General features: G+C 38.7%; 1 protein-coding gene across 2 annotated transcripts in view; it reads left to right on the top strand.

The window, feature by feature from the left end:
• The window catches only part of LOC106094829 (zwei Ig domain protein zig-8), a 354,622-nt gene that overhangs the window by 95,099 nt on the left and 238,657 nt on the right, over window positions 1-20,866 (top strand). The window contains exon 2 of one of the 2 annotated variants that reach the window (XM_059362935.1): window positions 10,355-10,416. The exons of the other annotated variant lie outside the window; for it this stretch is intronic. The gene's annotated coding sequence lies outside the window, so the exon portion shown is untranslated. The remainder of the gene's footprint in view (window positions 1-10,354; window positions 10,417-20,866) is intronic. 2 annotated transcript variants of the gene reach the window in all.

Genomic DNA, 20,866 nt, shown 5'->3' with positions numbered 1-20,866 from the left:
CGATCCTGATTCAAGATCATCAAATTTGCTGTTTTTGCAAAAATTAACTCGCTTTAAAGGCATCTTAAGAGGTAAATGTTAATGCAAAAATGCAATTTTCCAAGATTCAATATGCTCCAAAATTCACCTCCTCTACAAAATAAATATTAGCGATAAAAGTTTAATTGACAAAAAATAACTGAAATAAAATATAACTTTTGAAGTTTCACAGCCGTCATACCTATAACCAACTCAAATCGAAGAAAACTTCTTCAAAAACTTTCTTAACAAGTCAAAATGTTCTTCAACGTTTTTTTTCTTCTTGAGGGCAATTTAGCGATGAGAGTTTAAACTGTATGCCATGGCATTGCAATTCCTTCCCCATTATAAATGAAGAAATGTTGAAGAAACTTAAAGCAAATACCAATCAAGAAGCCAATACTCAGTAAGGCGAACACAAGTGCCACTAAACGTTGGCCTTCATTGAGAGAGTTTTTTAACGGAGGCATTCGTTAACGTCGAGAACCTGTCCCCCTTATAACTACCACCCACAACATACATTTGTCAAGTTCGGTTCAGGGGTTTCTTATGAAAATCAAACAAATAATGTTTGAGACGTGGAAATATTGTAAAAGGATTGGAATAAATAGAAATTTTTATAACATAAATGTGATTCTTTTTACAGCCACCACCGAAGGATGGGGGTATATTCATTTTGTCATTCCGTTTGCAACACATCGAAATATCCATGTCCACACTATAAAGTTTATATATTCTTGATCGTCGTAAAAACCTAAGGCCAGTTAAGCACGTCCGTCCATATCTATCCGTAGATCTGTCAATGTGGCAAGGAAAAAGGCTTTAAGTTCGGCCGGGCCGAACTTTAGATACCCACCAGCTCGGGTATATGTGTAAACCACCTTTCGTCATATTCCGGTAAAGAATTCATAATTTATGCCAGACATTGATTGGTCTTATAAGTTCAAGTCATTGTCCAATTTTGTAGAACAAAATATTGGTCTCTTTGGTAGCTATATCCAAAAAAAGTCCGATCTGAACCATAAAAGACAAGAATGTAGAAAAGTCTAACATAAGTTACTGTGGCAGTTTCAGGGAAATCGGATTATAAATGTGCCTTTTATGGGGCCAAGACCTTAAATCGAGAGAGCCGTCTATATGGCAGCTATATCAAAATTTGAACCGATTTGGTCCACATTGAAGAAGGATGTCGAAAGCCCTAACATAACTCACTGTCCACAATCTCGGCGACCCCGGACATTAAATGCGTTTTATATGGGCCCAAGACCTTAAAGCGAGAGATCGGTCTATATGGCAGCTATATTCAAATCTGGACCGATCTGGACCAAATTGAAGAACCATGTGGAAAGGCATAACATAACTCAATATCGCAAAATTCGGTGAAATCGGATATTAAATACTCCCTTTTATAGGTCCAAGACCATTAATCGAGAGATCGGTCTATATGGCAGATAAATCCAAATCTGAACCGATCTGGGCCAAGTTCCAGAAGGATGTTGAGGTACCTAACATAACTCACTAAATAAATGCTCTTTTACGGGCTCAAAACCAGAAATCAAGAGATCGGTCTATATGACAGCAATATTCAAATCTGGACCGATCTGAACCAAATTGGAGAAGGGTATCGAAGGTCGTAACATAACTCATTGCCTAGACTTTCCAAATCTGAACCGATCTAAGCCAAAATAAGAAAGGATGTCGACTGGGCCAAATTTCAGCAAAATCGGATAATTAGTGTGGCTTTTATGGGCCTAAGACCCTGAATCGGTAGATCGGTCTATATGGGAGCTATATCCAAATCTGGACCGATGTGGGCCAAATTGAAGAAGGATGTCGAAGAGCCTAGCTCTACTCACTGTCCCAAATTTCAGCAAAATCGGATAATAAATGTGGCTTTTATGCGCTAAGACCTTAAATCGGCCGATCGGTCTATATGAGGGCTATATTAAGATATAGTCCGATGTAGCCCATCTTCGAACTTAACCTGCTTATGGACAACAAGTAAAAAGGCATTAAGTTCGGCCGGGCCGAACTTTGGATACCCACCACCTCGGGTATATCTGTAAACCACCTTGCATTAAAATTCGGTGAAAATTTCATACCTTTATCCCATATCAGTTGTATCAAAATAAATTTCGATTTGGACCAAATACTAATAAGTACAGTAGCTATATCTAAAAATAAACCGAACTGAACCATATACGACACGGATGTATAAAAGCCTAACATAAGTCAGTGTGTTTTGATACAGAAATCGGATTTTAAATGCGCCTTTTATGGGGCCAAGACTTTAAATCGAGTTATCGGTCTACAGGGCAGCTATATCCAAATCTGGACCGATTTGGGCCAAGTTACATAAAAATGTCGAAGAGCCTAACACAAAACACTGTCCCAAATTTCGGCGAAATCGGACAAAAAATGCCTCTTTTATGGGCCCTAAACCTTAAATCGAGAGATCCGTCTATATGGCAGCTATATTCAAATTTGGGCCGATCTGAGCAAAAATGAAGAAGGACGTCGAAGAGCCTATCTGAACTCACTGTCTCAAATTTCAGCGACATCGGACAATAAATGCGTCTTTTATGGCCCCAAACCCTAAAACCTAGATATCGGTCTATATGGCAGCTATATCCAAATCTGGACCGATCTAAGCCAAATTGGCGAAGGATGTCGAAATGCCTAAGACAATTCACTGTCCCAAATTTCAGCAAAATCGGATAATAAATGTGGCTTTTATGGGCCACAGACCCTAAATCGTCGGATCGGTCTATATGGGGGCTATATCAAGATATAGTCCGATATAGCCCATCTTCGAATTTAACCTGCTTATGGACAAAAAAAAGAATCTGTGCAAAGTTTTAGCTTAATATCTCTAATTTTTTTATACCCTCCACCATAAGATGGGGGGTATACTAATTTCGTCATTCTGATTGTAACTACTCGAAATATTCGTCTGAAACCCCATAAAGTATATATATGTTCTTGATCGTCGTGAAATTTTATGTCGATCTAGCCATGTCTGTCCGTCTGTCCGTCCGTCCGTCTGTCTGTCGAAAGCACGCTAACTTCCGAAGGAGTAAAGCTAACCGCTTGAAATTTTGCACAAATACTTCTTATTAGTGTAGGTCGGTTGGTATTGTAAATGGGTCATATCGGTCCATGTTTTGGTTAAGCTGCCATATAAACCGATCTTGGGTCTTGACTTCTTGAGCCTCTAGAGTGCGCAATTCTTATCCGATTGGGATGAAATTTTGCACGACGTGTTTTGTTATGATATCCAACAACTGTGCCAAGTATGGTTCAAATCGTTCCATAACCTGATATAGCTGCCATATAAACCGATCTTGGGTCTTGACTTCTTGAGCCTCTATAGGGCGCAATTCCTATCCGATTTGAATGAGTTTTGGCACGTAGTATTTTGTTATGATGTACAACAACTGTGCCAAATATGGTTCAAATCGGTTCATAACCTGATATAGCTGCCATATAAACCGATCTGGGATCTTGACTTCTTGAGCCTCTAGAGGTCGCAATTGTTATCCGATTTGCCTGAAATTTTGTACGACGGATTCTTTCATGACCATCAACATACGTGTTTATTATGGTCTGAATCGGTCCATAGCCGGATACAGCTCCCATATAAATCGATCTCTCTATTTTACTTCTTGAGCCCACAAAGGGCGCAATTCTTATTCGAATTGGCTGACATTTTACACAGGTCTCCAACATATAATTTAATTGTGGTCCAAACCGGACCATATCTTGATATCGCTCTAATAGCAGAGCAAATCTTTTCTTATATCCTTTTTTTTGCCTAAGAAGAGATGCCGGGAAAAGAACTCGACATATGCGATCCATGGTGGAGGGTATATAAGATTCGGCCCGGCCGAACTTAGCACGCTTTTACTTGTTTTATATCCTTTTTTTGCTTAAGAAGAGACGCCGGGAAAAGAACTCGACAAATGCGATCCATGGTGGAGGGTATATAAGATTCGGCCCGGCCGAACTTAGCACGCTTTTACTTGTAAAGACTGTAGCGTAATTTCAACAGACAGACGGATGGACATGGCTAGATCGTCTTAGATTTTTAAGCTTATCAAGAATGTATATACTTTATAGGGTCGAAAATAGATATGTCAATGTGTTGCAAACGGAATGGCAAAATTAATATAGCCCCATCCTTCGGTGGTGCGACCTCTAGAGGCTCTAAAAGTCAAGATCATAGATCGATTTATATGCCAGCTATATTTAGTTATGGACCAATTAAAACTATATTTGAGACAGTTTTTGGAAGTCATAATAAAACACTTCTTGCAAAATTTCAGCCTAATCGGATAAGAATTGCGCTCTGTAGCGGCTCAAGAAGTCAAGATTCTATACATAGCATAGTTGTTGGAAGTCATAACGTAACACCTCATGCAAAATTGCAGCCAATTCGGATAGGAATTGCGCCCGCCAGAGGCTCAAGAAGTCAAGACCCCAAATCGGTTTATATGACAGCTATACCAGTTTTTGGACCGATTTGCACCACACTCAACCCTGTTGCTGTAAATTATGACAAACCTCAGGCAAAATTTCAGCAAAATCTGAAATAAATTGCGCCCTGTAGTGACTCAAGAAGTCAAGATCCGAGGTCGGTTCATATGACAGCTATATCAAAACGTGGACCGATATGGCCCATTTACAATCCCAACTGAACTACACTAATAAGAAGTATTCGTGCAAAATTTCAAGCGTCTAGCTTTACTCCTTCGAAAGTTAGCGTGCTTTCGACATATAGACGGACGGACGGCCATGGCTACATCGACTTAAAACGACATGACGATCAAGAATGGGCTCTCAGAGTAATATTTCGAGGAGTTACAAACAGAATGACGAAATAAGTATACCCCCATCCTATGGTGGAGGTTATAAAAATAGAGATATTGAGCTGAAAGTTTGCACAGATTCTTTTATTGTCCATGAGCAGATTAAGTTCGAAGATGAGCTAAATCGGGCTATATCTTAATATAGACCGATAGGCCGATTTAAGGTTTTGGGCTCATAAAAAGCGCATTTATTTTCCGATTTTGCTGAAATTAGGAACAGTGAGTTGTGTTAGGCCTTTTGACATCTTTTTCTTCAACTTGGCTCAAATCGGGCCAAATTTGGATATAGCTGCCATATAGACCGATCTCTCGATTTAAGGTGTTGGCCCCATAAAAAGTGCATTTATTGTCCGATGTCACCGAAATTTGGGACAGTATGTTAGGTTAAGCTCCTCGACATAATTCTGCAATATGGCACAGATCGGTAAAAATTTGGATATAGCTGCCATATTGACCGATCTCTCGATTTAAAGTTTTGGGCCATAAAAAGCGCAATTATTGTCCGATGTCGCCGAAATTTGAGACAGTGAGTTATGTTAGGCTCTTCGACCTCCTTCTTCAATTTGGCCCAGATCGGTCCAGAGTTGAATATAGCTGCCATATTGACCGATATCTCGATTTAAAGTCTTGGACCCATAAAAGGTGCATTTATAATCCGATTTCATTGAAATTTGACACAGTTACTTATGATAGGCTTTTCGACATCCGAGTCCTATATTGTTCAGATCGGTTTATTTTTAGATTGTTAGACACAATTGAACAATGACTTGTACTTATTAGTATTTGGTCCAAATCGGAACGTATTTCGATATAGCTGCTATGGGGCATAAGGTATGCATTTTTCACCGGATTTTTACGAAAGGTGGTTTACATATCTACCCGATGTGGTGGGCATCCAAAGTTCGGCCCGGCTGAACTTAACGTCATTTTTCTTGTTAAGTGTGTAGCCGTCTCATTCTTTTGGCTTTTCGAATTAAAGTCTTTTATGCAGATTTTTTGACTACTTTAAATTTGCAACATCGTTGGTATGAATTGTGTTGTTTTCGTCAAAATCACAGAGTCAACATTTTGATAAATTTTCTAATATAAAACCTCATTTTCGTTGTCGCAAGGAAAAATCAATAATTTATTATGATTTATTTGTTTTTCGTTTAAGCGAAAAGAAAAACAAAATTGCTGGCAACTGGTTTGACAAAATTTTCGTTTAGAATACAAATTTGCTTAGTAATCCAACAATAACAGTGGCTTTAACGAGTTATAATAAATTACATCCGCTAATACTTACCAAATACTCTCGTTCTTCTTGTTTAAAAAAAAAGGAGGAAAAAAAACGAATCGATTTAAAATTCTGGCTAGCGTTTCTACTCTTCTCGCTATATTCGGTTGTCGCTTTTTCATGCCCAAGTCTGATTAATGATGTCGTGTAGGCGTTTGCAGGGATTCTTGGCTGACGAGGCGTTCGCGGAAGAGGTAACTTTTTTTTGTTGTTTGATTTATGTTTCTTTTAAAAATGTATGTTTCGTCATATGAATAATTTAAAGACTTATCACACATACATGCATTTCCCCGTCCACGAAGGAGGAGCGTTGGAGCAACTGCTTCCCCATGTGTCTGATGGTGGTGTCCTTGCGTTGTGAGTCTGCAAAAATTTAAAGCAAAGAAAATTCAGAAAAAACAATTCCAACAAAGTGACATTGAAGTCAACAATTTCTCACTGGAGATTTTGTGCTAAAACCCCTTTCAAGGATATTACCTCGAGTCGTGATGAGAAAGGTGTTGCAAGAAAAAAGTTTGATGCTGTTATGTTGAAAAGTTACATAAGTAACAATAAACATATCGTAAATAACAATCTATTTATCATATGAAAATTAAATTGAGCTTTGTTTGTTTGTTTATATGTCTGATCCTTATATACTCAAAAACGGCTGATCCGATATTTATGAAATTTTTACAGATTATAGATTTGGTACAAGATGTCTATCATGTTTTCCCAACCCCACCATACAAGTTGAAAGGCATTAAGTTCGGCCGGGCCGAACTTTGGATACCCACCATGGGCCTGAGACCCTAAATCGGCGGATCGGTCTATGTGGCAGCTATGTCCAAATCTGGACCGATCTGGGCCAAATTGGCGACGTTTGTCGAAGGGCCTAACTCAACTCGCTGTCTCAAATTTCCGCAAAATCGGTTAATAAATGCGCCCTTTATGGACCCAAGACCTTAAATCGGCGGATCGGTCTATATGGGGGATATATCAAGATATAGTTCGATATAGCCCATATTCGAACTTAACGTGGTTATGGACAAAAAAAAGAATCCGTGCAAAATTTCAGCTCAATATCTCTACTTTTAAAGGCTGTTGCTTGATTTCAACATACAGACGGACGGACGGACATGTCTAGATCGTCTTAGATATTTACGCTGATCAAGAATATATGACTATAGGATATAGATCGATTCACACCATATTGCACAAGTATGTTAAAGGCCAGGGGAAAAGACGTTGTGCAAAATTTGTGCTTAATCGGATGAGAATGGCGCGCTCTAGAGGCTCAAGTTTCCAGATCGGTTTATATGGGAGCTATATCAGGTTATGTACCGATTTGCGCCATACTAATCACAGTTTTTTGAATGTCATATCGAAAAACCTCATGCAAAATTTTATCTCGAATGAGAATTGCACCCTCTAGTGGCTCAAAAATTCAATATCCGAGATCGGTTTATATGGCACCTATACCAGGTTTTGGACCGATTTGGACCATACTTCGCACAAATGTTGGAAGTGATACCTAGACACCACATGCAAAAATACAGCCAATGCGCGTTCTAAAAGGAGCAATTCTTATCCGATTTGAACCTTGCATAGTTAAACCATATTCCATTTTTGTTGGAAGTGGTATCAAAACACTTCATGCAAAATTTTAGTCAAATCGGACGAGAATTTGGCCCTCCAGAGGCTCAAGAAGTCAAGACCTAAGATGGGTTTATATGGCAGCTATATCAGGTTATAAACCGATTTAAACCTTATTTGACGCAGTTGTTGAAAGTAAAAATAAAATACGTCATGCAAAATTTCAGCCAAATCGGATAAGAATTGCGCCCTCTAGATGCTCAAGAAGTCAAGTCCCCAGATCTGTTTATATGACAGCTATATCTGGTTATGAACCAATTTGAGCCATACTTGGCACAGCTGTTGGATATCATAACAAAATACTTCGTGCAAAAATTCATTCAAATCGGATAAGAATTGCACACTCTAGAGACTCAAGAAGTCAAGACCCAAGATCGGTTTATATGACAGCTATATCAGGTTATGGACCGATTTGAACCATACTTGCCACACTTGTTGGATACCATAACAAATATGTCGTGCAAAATTTCATTCTACTCGGATATGAATTGCGCACTCTAGAAATCAAGACCCAAGATCGGTTTATATGGCAGCTATATCAAAACATGGACCGATATGGCCCATTTAAAATACCAGCCGACCTACACTAATAAAAAATATTTGTTCAAAATTTCAAGCGGCTAGCTTTACTCCTTCGGAAGTTAGCGTGCTTTCGACAGACAGATGGACGGACGGACAGACAGACGGACATGGCTAGATCGACATAAAATGTCGCGACGATCAAATATGTATATATATATATATATATATATATATATATATATATTTTATGGGGTCTTAGACGCATATTTCGAGTAGTTACAAACAGAATGACGAAATTAGTATACCCCCATCCTATGGTGGAGGGTATAATAAAACAATCCGTGACAAATTTTTTTAAGGCCACCGTAGCGCAGAGGTTAGGATGTCCGCCTATAGCGCTGAATGCCTGAAATCGAATCCTGGCGATACCATCAGAAAAAATTTTCGACGGTGGATTTCCCTCCTAATGCTGGCAACATATGTGAGGCACAATGCCATGTAAAACTTCTCTCCAAAGAGGTGTCGCACTGCGGCACGCCGTTCGGACTCGCCTATAAATAGAAGGCCGCTTATTATTGAGCTTAAACTTGAATCGGACTCCACTTATTGATATGTGAGAAGTTTGCCTCTGTTCCTTAGTGGAATGTTCATTGGCAAAATTTGCATTTTGCCAAATTTTGTGCAGATTGGCTTTTAAATGCAATCGAGCGATACATATATATGGGAGCTATATCCAAATCTGTACCGATTTTGATGAAATCTTGCAGATATGTTAAAATCAGTAACAAAACAAACCGTGCCAAATTTTGTGCAGATCTGTTAAAATTGTAGTTACTACAGCCATTGAAGCCCTAATCGGGCGATACATACAATATATGTGGGAGCTTTATCTAAATTTGAACATCCGTCCTTGAGCCAAAAAAGTGACATGTGCAAAATTTCGTGACGATTGAACAACAAATACGACCTGTACCTTGATTACAATAATACATGGACTCACAGACGGACATGGCTAAATCGCATCATATAGTCATACTGAGTCGATCGGTATACCTATTAATAGGTAGCTCTTCTCCTTAGCGTTGTAAACAAATTCACAGACTTAAAATACCCTGTACCACAGTGGTGGTGTAGGGTATAATGAAAGTTCTTGGGGAGTAGACTACGAATCTGTTATCACATTTGGGACAAAGAGCTTGAGGACCTCCTCACTTCCTAAATAACCCTCAATAGCACATGTATGTCAATCGGGACAATATAGAACAAACAAGCTCATTGTTTGACCAATCTTGCCAACATTTTTCATAACGTTTTCCTCGACGACTACGACATTATCTGAGAAGTTTGTTCGAAATCGGTTCAGAATTAGATATAGCTCCCATATATATGCTCGCCAGGTTCGGAGGCCACCGTAGCGCAGAGGTTAGTATGTCCGCCTATGACGCTGAACGCCTGGGTTCGAGTCCTGGCGAGACCATCAATAAAAATTTTCAGCGGTGGTTTTCCCCTCCTACTACTGGCAACATTTGTGAGGTACTATGCCATGTAAAACTTATCTGCAAAGAGGTGTCGCACTGCGGATTCGGCTATTAAAAGGACGGCCCATTGTCATTGAGCTTAAAACTTGAATCGGACTGCACCCATTGAAATGTGAGAAGTTTGCCGTTGTTCCTTAGCGGAATGTTCATGGGCAAAATTTGCAATTTGCATTTGCAGGTTTTAGGCAATTTGCAATAATTTTGTCGTTTGTCAACCGTTGTTATTACAGTTTTATTTGATAGGGATTGTTGAATAACCCATCTGAAAACATCCGCCGAGGTCCATCAAAATTAGTTCAGAATTGGATATAGCTCCCACATTGTTCTTATAGGGTAGGTATAAGTTATTATACATTCGTCACCGCCCGACTTTTGGCCTTCCTTACTGGTTTTTGGTAATTTTATACAGGCTTCACATATAAATTATAATGGTACATTTAAAGTCGTTCCACTTGTTGCTTTGCCTTAAATCCCTTAACATCTTTTTGTCTTTTCAGTTCTCATTTTTAAACTGAAGCGAACTCCTTCCACAAATATAAGGCGACATCTTTAAGGAGAGGTAAGTAGCTCAACATTTTTTGAAAATTCTACAAATGACTCAAACTTTTATTATTAACACTTTATAAGCAAACATTAATTTTTTGGGAGTCTAGAGCTGGAAAGAGCATTTCCTGATCTTCTTTTGTTGCTTATAAAGAGATATTCGCTTGGAATCACACTAGATGTTCTTTTAAATATTTGCCATGACAATTCTGTTAACACAAATGTGGGCGTTTGCATGTTAATGTCTTGTTTAAAAAATCGCAAACACATTTGCCTCACAATGGCAGCAGCGTGATGATTCTGTTGCAAACGTTTCGCTAAACTCAATGGCAATGGGGGCCAGCATCAATGACTATTACGCTGCCATGTGGAAGTTAGGAAGGAGCAAAATAATGTTGGCTTATGCATTTGGGCCATTGAGAGTTTACACGCTCTTTCAACTTGTGAAATATTAAAAAATGGGAGACCTTAACACGCTGCGTAGTTCTGCTTCATGCCTGTTTTCCAAATGTGTTGAACAAGGCGGTAGTGGGGAGTGCTGGCCCCAAATAAACTGAAAGGAATGAAGGAGAACTCAATGCGGCATAAATGACAGAACGCAGTCGCTTTTCAAAGGAATATTAAATAGAATCGCAAATAAATGGAATATTTTAATATTATCAACCGCATTTTGCAAATTCTGAGAGATGATTTGTGAATAGGGATTTCTTTGTTGACAAATGCCAACATTTCATATTATTCGCTGTTGTTTGTTTCTTTTCCATGTTTCGCTTTATGGCTCAACAATGGGCAATATATTTTACTTTAACTGAAACAAATGATAGACCATTTGTGACAAAACTCGTTATAGCTTCACGGATGATTGTTGGATTTGCTTGCTTCGTGGATTGACAGTGAGGAGATTGAATAGGTTTTCCATGACAGTTGTATGGGAAATTTAGTGTAGAGTTAGTTTAGGTTTAAAAGGCAGTCTTCACTCAGACCCACATAGATAAAGGGTGATTTTTTTGAGGTTAGGATTTGCATGCATTAGTATTTGTCAGATCACGTGGGATTTCAGACATGGTGTCAAAGAGAAAGATGCTCAGTATGCTTTGACATTTCATCATGAATAGACTTACTAACGAGCAACGCTTGCAAATCATTGAATTTTATTACCAAAATCAGTGTTCGGTTCGAAATGTGTTCAAATTTTGACAAATTTTGTTCAGCGATGAGGCTCATTTCTGGTTGAATGGCTACGTAAATAAGCAAAATTGCCGCATTTGGAGTGAAGAGCAACCAGAAGCCGTTCAAGAACTGCCCATGCATCCCGAAAAATGCACTGTTTGGTGTGGTTTGTACGCTGGTGGAATCATTGGACCGTATTTTTTCAAAGATGCTGTTGGACGCAACGTTACGGTGAATGAACACATTTCGAACCGAACACTGATTTTGGTAATAAAATTCAATGATTTGCAAGCGTTGCTCGTTAGTAAGTCTATTCATGATGAAATGTCAAAGCATACTGAGCATCTTTCTCTTTGACACCATGTCTGAAATCCCACGTGATCTGTCAAATACTAATGCATGAAAATCCTAACCTCAAAAAAATCACCCTTTATATTCGTTTATTGGGATACCACAGGAACACGCGCAGTTGAACCATCTAGATCGCCTTAAACAGCCCAACAACTTGCTAATGCCAAATGCAAATTTTCCCCATGAATATTCCATTAAGGAACAGGTTCAAACATCTCACATATCAATGAGGGCTGTCCGATTCAAGTTTAAGCTCAATCATAAGGGACCTCCTTTTTATAGACGAGTACAAACGGCGCACAGTGTTGCCCCGGTGGACAAAAATTATTATGAAATCAAGTAAAGAGGCTTTAAGTTCGGCCGGGCCGAACTTTGGATACCCACTACCTCGGGTATATATTGGGTTGCCCAAAAAGTAATTGTCGGTAATATAGTAGTAATATAGTCGGCGTTGACAAATTTTTTCAACGGCTTCTGACTCTGTAATTGCATTCTTTCTTCTGTCAGTTATCAGCTGTTACTTTTAGCTTGCTTTAGAAAAAAAGTGCGCGAAATTTTGTTTACATTTGTTTGTTTGTTTGTTTGGCGTCAATTTTAATATGGGTACCACATGTATTGAAAGAAATTCATTTAACAAACCGAATCAACGCTTGTGATATGCACCTTCTGTCAGTTATCAGCTGTTACTTTTAGCTTGCTTTAGAAAAAAAGTGCGAATCAACGCTTGTGATATGCACCTTAAACGCAATGAATTCGATCCGTTTTTAAAACGAATCATAACTGGAGATGAAAAATGGATTGTTTACAACAACGTTAGTTGAAAACGATCATGGTCCAAGCATGGTGAACCAGCTCAAACCACTTCAAAGGCTGATATCCACCAAAAGAAGGTTATGCTGTCTGTTTGGTGGGATTGGAAGGGTGTGGTATATTTTGAGCTACTTCCATGAAACCAAACGATTAGTTCGGATGGTTACTGTCAACAATTGGACAAATTGAATACAGCCATCAAGGAGAAGCGACCAGAATTGGTCAATCGTAAAGGTGTCATATTCCACCAGGACAACGCTAGACCGCACACATCTTTAGTCACTCGCCAAAAACTGAGTGAGCTTGGCTGGGAACTTTTGATGCATGCACCATATAGCCCTGACCTTGCACCATCAGACTACCATTTATTTCGATCTTTGCAGAACTCCTTAAATGGTAAAACTTTCGGCAATGATGAGGCTATAAAATCGCACTTGGTTCAGTTTTTTGCAGATAAAGGCCAGAAGTTCTATGAGCGTGGAATACTACATTTGCCAGGAAGATGGCAAAAGGTTTACGAACAAAATGGCAATTATATATTTGATTAAAGTTCATTCTAAGTTTTATTAAACATGCATTTACTTTCTTTTAAAAAATCCGCAATTACTTTTTGGGCAACCCAATAAGTAAACCACTTTTCATCAAAACCCGGTGAAAATTGCATACCTTATGTCCGATAGCAGTTATAGCGAAATATGTTACAATTTGCACCAAATACTTAAGAGTACTAGTCATTGTACCAACTTAGGGAAGTGGCATTGAAAACAATTAAGGATTTTGTAAGTAGCACGAAATTCCTAACTTAAAATTTTCTTTTTAGAGGTAACTTTATAGTTTTTAGACCCCACAACAAGCCGATGGCTGGCTTAGATTTATGTCCATAGTGGCATGCACCCTCTTTTCAACCCAAGCTAACCTAACAAGTCATTGTTCAATTGTGTTTAATAAAATATTGGCCTTTTGAGTAGCTATATCTAAAAATACACTGTTTCAAATTTCAGTGAAAAGGGATTATAAATGCGTCTTTTATGGGATCAATACTTAAAATCGAGATATCGGTCAGCTATATCCAAATCTAAACCGATTTGGGCAAAGTTTCAGAAAAATGTCGAAGAGCCTAATACAACTCAATGTCACAAATTTTGGCGAAGTCGGACAATAAATGCACGTTTATGACCCCAAAACTTTAAATCGAGAGATCGGTCTATATCCACATCTGGACCGATCAGTGCCAAATTGAGGAAGAATGTTGAAAGGCCCAACACAACTCACTGTCCCAAATTTCGGCTACATCGGACGAGATCGAGAAATCGATGGAAGCTATATCCAAATCTGGACCGATCAGAGCCAAATTGAAGAAGAATATCGAAGAGCCCAACACAACTCACTGTCCCAAATTTTGCCGAAATCGAACAATAAATGGGCCTTTTATGACCCCAAAACTTTAACTCGAGAAATCGGTCTCTATGGCAGCTTTATCCAAATCTGGACCGACCTGAGCCAATTTGAAGAAGAATATCGAAGGGCCCAACACAACCCACTGTTTCAAATTTTAGCGACATCGGACAATAAGTGCGCCTTTTATGGGCCCAAAACCTCAAATCGAAAGATCGGTCTATATGGCAGCTATATACAAATCTGAACCGATCTGTGCCAAATTTAAGAAAGATGTCGAAGGGCCTAACACAACTCACTGTCCCAAATTTCAGCAAAATCGGACAATAAACCCTAACCCTAAATCGGCGGATCGGTCTATATGGGGGCTATATCAAGATATAGTCCGATACAGCCCATCATCGAACTTTACCTTCTTATGAACAAAAAAAGAATCTGTGTATACTTATTGATGGGTCTACCTCTTCTCCTTCTTAGCTTTGCAAACAAATGCACAAATCTATAATACCCTGTACCACAGTGGTGGTGTAGGGTATAAATAGTAATGTGCCTTTAAACATTTTTATACCCTCCACCATAGGATTGGAGTATAAAAATTTCATTATTCTGTTTGTAACACCTCGAAATGCTTGATCAGTGTAAAAATCGAAGACGATCTAGACATGTCCGTCAGTCTGTTGAAATCACGTTCTTTTTTTGTCTATAAGCAGGTTAATTTCGAAGATGGGCTGTATCGGACTATATCTTGAGTCTTAGGCCCATAAAAGCCACGTTTATTATCCGATTGCGCTGAAATTTGGGCCCTTCGACATCCTTCGTCAATTTGGCCCAGATCGGTCCAGATTTGGATATGGCTGCCATATCGACTGATCCTCCGATTTAGGGTCTTAGGCCCATAAAGCCACATTTCTTATCAGATTTTGTTGAAATTTGGGACAGAGGCCCTTTGATATCTTTCTTCAGTATGGCCCTTATCGGATCAGATTTGGATATAGCTGCGATTAGACTGATCCCTTGATTTAAGGTTTTGGGCCCATAAAAAGCGCATTTATTTTCCGATGTCGCCGAAATGTGGGACAGCGAGTTAGGTTAAGCCCCTTGACATACTTTTGCAATATGGCACAGATCGATCTAGATTGTGATATAGCTGCCATATAGACCGATCCCTTGATTTAAGGTTTTGGGCCCATAAAAGGCACATTTATTGTCCGATGTTGCCGAAATTTGGGACAGAGCTTTAAGTTAAGCCCCTCGACGTCCTTCTTGAATTTGACTCAGATTTGTCCAGATTTGAATATAACTGCCATATAGACCGATCCCTCGATTTAAAGTTTTGGGCCCATAAAAGGCGCATTTATTGTTTGATGTTGACGAAATTTTGGACAGAGAGTTAAGTTAAGCACCTTCACATATTTTTGCAATTTGGTCTAGATCGATCAAGATTTACATATAGCTGCCATATAGACCGATATCTCGATTTAAAGTCTTGTCCCCAAAAAGGCGCATTTTTAATCCGATTTAACTGAAATTTGACACAGTGACTTATGTTGACTTTTCCACATCCATGTTGTATTTGGTTCAGATCGGTTTATTTTTAGATATAGCTACTAAAATGGCCAATATTTTGTTATACACAATTGAACAATGGCTTGTACTTAGTAGTATTTGGTCCAAATCGGAACATATTTCGATATAACTGCTATGGGACATATGGTATGCAATTTTCACCGGATTTTTATGAAAGGTGGTTTACATATATACCCGAGGTGGTAGCTATCCAAAGTTCGGCCCGGCTGAACTTAACGCCTTGTTACTTGTTCTATTGGGTTGCCCAAAAAGTAATTGCGGATTTTTTAAAAGAAAGTAAATGCATTTTTAATAATACTTAGAATGAACTTTAATCAAGTATACTTTTTTTACACTTTTTTCTAAAGCAAGCTAAAAGTAACAGATGATAACTGACAGAAGATAGAATGCAATTACTGAGTCACAAGCTGTGAAAAAATTTGTCAACGCCGACTATATGAAAAATCCGCAATTACTTTTTGGGCAACCCAAAAGAATTAATTGTTTAAAATCCATACCCACGCTTCGAACAACCAACTTCAGTTTTAATAAAATCATATTTGCTAATTTCTGGATGACTACTTGTATCATAACAAATATATTTAAATCAAATTAAGTAAAAAATTTGCTTCCTACTGTCCTTATCTAAAAAATTGAACTGCTAAGAATGGTGGAGGCGCATTTGGCAGAGTATTATGATAATATTTTGCACTTTAATACCATTTGGTTATTGCTATTGCCATAACAGTTGCTGGGTTCGTCCTCACAACCGTTTAAGAATTTGTTAGTCCTTGCTTAGATCTGGGCTTGTCTTGTCATTAAATGTCACTCACCCTCACTGTTCTCGAGCATTGTCGGACGTCCGTGATAACAAGTAACAACAGCTACGATATAAACAAGCCCATAAACCTTAATATGTAATGTTTTGGCCATTTTGGCCTAACTTACTTTGCATATCAAATTCGACAACATGGGACTGCGGTTATTACTATTATTCCACAAAATTTATTATAATGGTGGTTAATTTTAAAAGTGTAAATGAGCCACACTTTGAGTTTTTCAGCTCGATGCTTGCTGGTTATGGTTGGTATTGTTCTGTTACGGGTGTCAGGGATTTTCAAAGATTTTTTCTTAAAATTAATGCATGTGCTTGGGATCAAAAATATTGGTTGTTTTCAGCTTTACAATGGGATAATTAATAACACGTAAAAATGAATTAAATTCGGCCGGGCCGAATTTTGGATACCCACCACTTCGGGTATATATGCAAACCACCTTTCGTCATAATACGGCGAAAAATGCACAATTTATGCCCCAATAGCAGCTGTAACAAAATATGGTCTGATTTGGACTAAATTCGACACCGATATTGAGTGGTCTAATAAGTTCAAGTCATTGTTCAATTATGAAAAATAAATATTCGTCATTTTGGTAGCCGTATTCAAATATGGACCGATCGCAACCATATAAGACACGGAAGTCGAAAAGCCTAACATAAGTCACTGTGTCAAATATCAGCGAAATCGGATTTTAAAAGCGCCTATATATTTTAAATATATATATATATTTTAAAATTGTGTATAACATAATATTGCTATTTTAGGATCTATATCTATATCTATCTATCGGTCTATATGAAAGCTATATGCAAATCTTATTCTATCTAGACCAAATTCCAAAAATATGTGAAGGGGTGTAACTTAACTCTCTGTCCCAAAATATGGCAACATCGGACTATAAATGCGCTCATTATGGGCCTAAAACATTAAATCGAGAGATCGGTCTAATGGCAGATATTTCCAAAACTGGACCGATCTGAGTGAAATTGAAGAAGGATGTCGAAGGGCCTAACACAACTTACTATCCCAAATTGCGGCGACATCGGAAAATAAATGAGCTTTTTATGGCCCCAAAACCTAAAACCGAGAGATCAGTCTATATGGCAACAAATGTCAAATCTGGACTAATTTGTAGAAGTATGTGAAGGGACTTAGCTTAATAATGCAGAAGTATGTGAAGGGGTTTAACTTAACTCACTGTCCCAAATTTCAGCAATATCGGATAATAAATGTGGCTTTTATGGGCCTAAGAGCCTAAATCGGAGGATCGGTCTATATGACAGCTATATGCAAATCTGGACCGAGCTGCGCCAAATTGAAGAAGGATGTCGTAGGGCCTTACACAACTCACTGTCCCAAATTTCTGCAAAATCAGATAATAAATGTGGCTTTTATTGGCCTAAGACCCTAAATCGGAGGATCGGTCTATGTGGCAGCTATATCCAAATCTGGACCGGTCTGAGCCAAATTCACGAAGGATGTCGAAGGGCCTAACACAACTCACTGTCCCAAATTTCAGCAAAATCCGATAATAAATGTGGCTTTTATTGGCCTAAGACCCTAAATCGGCGGTTCGGTCTATATGGGGGCTATATTAGGATATAGTCCGATACAGCCCATCTTCGAACTTAACCTGATTATGGACAAAAAAAAAAAGAACCTGTGCAAAGTTTCAGCTCAATATCGCTATTTTTAAAGACTGTAGCGTGATTTCAACAGACAGACGGACAGACGCTCGAACATGGCTATATCGTCTTAGATTTCTACGCTGATGAAGGATATATATATATATATTTTATAGTGTCGGAAATGGATATTTCGATGTGTTGCAAACGGAATGACAAAATGAATATACCTCTATCCTTCGGTGGTGGGTATAATAAACCGGTCTGAATCATATACTAAACGGATGTCGAAAAACCTAACATAAGTCACTGTGTCAAATTTCAGTGACATCGAATTAACAAGTAAAAGCGTCCTAAGTTCGGCCGGGCCGAATCTTATATACCCTCCGCCATGGATCGCATTTGTCGAGTTCTTTTCCCGGCAAAAAAGGATATAAGAAAAGAGTTGCTCTGCTATTAAAACGATATCAAGATATGGTCCGGTTCGGACCACAATTAAATTGTATGTTGGAGACCTGTGTAAAATTTCAGCCAATTCGTATAAGAATTGGGCCCATTGGGGCTCACGAAGTAAAATAGAGAGAACGATTTATATGGGATCTGTATGGGGCTAGAGACCGATTCAGACCATAATAAACACGTTTGTTGATGGTCATGAGAGGATCCGTCGTACAAAATTTCAGGCAAATCGGATAATAATTGCGACCTCTAGGGGTCAAGAAGTCAAGATCCCAGATCGATTTATATGGCAGCTATATCAGGTTATGAACCGATTTGAACCTTATTTGACACAGTTGTTAAAAGTAAAAATAAAATACGTCATGCAAAATTTCAGCCAAATCGGCCCTCTAGAGGCTCAAGAAGTCAAGACCCAAGATCGGTTTATATGGCAGCTATATCAGGTTATAGGCCGATTTGAACCATACTTATCACAGTTGTTGGATATAATAACAAAACACGTCGTGCAAAATTTCATTTCAATCAGATAAGAATTGCGCACTCCAGAGGCTCCAGAAGTCAAGACCCAAGATCGGTTTATATGGCAGCTATATCAGGTTATGAACCGATTTGAACCATACTTGGCGCAGTTGTTGGATATCATAACAAAACACGTCATGCAAAATTTCATTCCAATCGGATAAGAATTGCGCACTCTAGAGGCTCAAGAAGTCAAGACCCAAGATCGGTTTATATGGCAGCTATATCAAAACATGGACCTATATGGCCCATTTACAATACCAACCGACCTACACTAATAAGAAGTATTTGTGCAAATTTCAAGCAGCTAGCTTTACTCCTTCGAAAGTTAGCGTGCTTTCGACAGACAGACGGACGGACGGACGGACATGGCTACATCGACATAAAATGTCACGACGATCAAGAATATATATACTTTATGGGGTCTCAGACGAATATTTCGAGTAGTTACAAACAGAATGACGAAATTATGGTGGAGGGTATAAAAATGCGCCTTTTATGGGGAGAAGACTTTAAATCGAAATATCGGTCTACATGGCAGCTATATCCAAATCTGGATCGATTTGGGCCAAGTTGCAGAAAAATGTCCAAAAGCATAACACAACACACTGTCCCAAATTTCGTCGAAATCGGACAATACATGAGCTTTTTAAGGACTTAAAACCTTAAATCGAGAGATCGGTCTATATGGCAGCTATATTCAAATCTTGACCGATCTGGGCCAAATTGACGAAGGACATCGAAGAGCCTAACACAACTCACTGTCTCAAATTTCAGCGACATCGAACAATAAATGCGCTTTTTATGGCCCTAAAACCCTAAAACAAGAGATCGGTCTATATGGCAGCTATAATCAAATCTTGACCGATCTGGGCCAAATTGACGAAGGACATCGAAGAGCCTAACACAACTATCCGTTTCAAATTTCAGCGACATCGGACAATAAATGCGCTTTTTATGGCCCCAAAAACCTAAAATCGAGAGATCGGTCTATATGGCAGCTATATGCAAATCTGGATCGAGCTGGGCCAAATGGAAGAAAGATGTCGAAGGGCCTAACTCAACTCACTGTTCCAAATTTCACCAAAATCGGGTAGTAAATGTGTTTTTGTGGGCCTAAGACCCTAAATCTGAGGATCGGTCTATGTGGCAGCTATATCTGAATCTTTACCGATCTGGGGCAAATTGATGAAGGATGTCGAAGAGCCCAACACAACTCCCATAAATGTGGCTTTTATGGGCCTAAGACGAAGGATGTCAAATTTCAGCAAAATCGGATTATAAATGTGATTTTTATAGGCCTAAGACCCTAAATCGGACGATCGTCTACATAGGGGTTATATCAAGATATGGTTCGATATAGCCCATCTTCGAACTTAGCCTGCTTGTATACAATAAAGAATCTGTGCAAAATTTCAGCTCAAGATCTCTATTTCTAAAGACTGTAGCGTGATTTCCACATACAGACGGACGGACATGTCAAGATGGTCTTAGATTTTTACTCTGGTTAAGAATCTTCTTACATATAAGAATCAACTAGCTGACCCGGGCCCGCTCCGCTGCGCTTTCCTTTACTTTATATACGGAACAAAAGTTTCCTGGAGTATTTATTTTCGACAATTAATGATCTTTTCGTAAAAAATTCCATGCTAACTTGACTAACAGTTTTACAATATAAGTTCCTTTATCTGAATCCCATGATCTTTATGGGTCTACGAATTAAAGTTTGGAT

Source organism: Stomoxys calcitrans, chromosome 1 (genome assembly GCF_963082655.1).
Source record: "Stomoxys calcitrans chromosome 1, idStoCalc2.1, whole genome shotgun sequence".
NCBI classification, from domain to species: Eukaryota; Metazoa; Arthropoda; class Insecta; order Diptera; family Muscidae; genus Stomoxys; species Stomoxys calcitrans.
The sequence above is the reverse complement of the archived record's forward strand: the minus strand, read 5'-3'. Positions and strand labels throughout refer to the sequence as shown.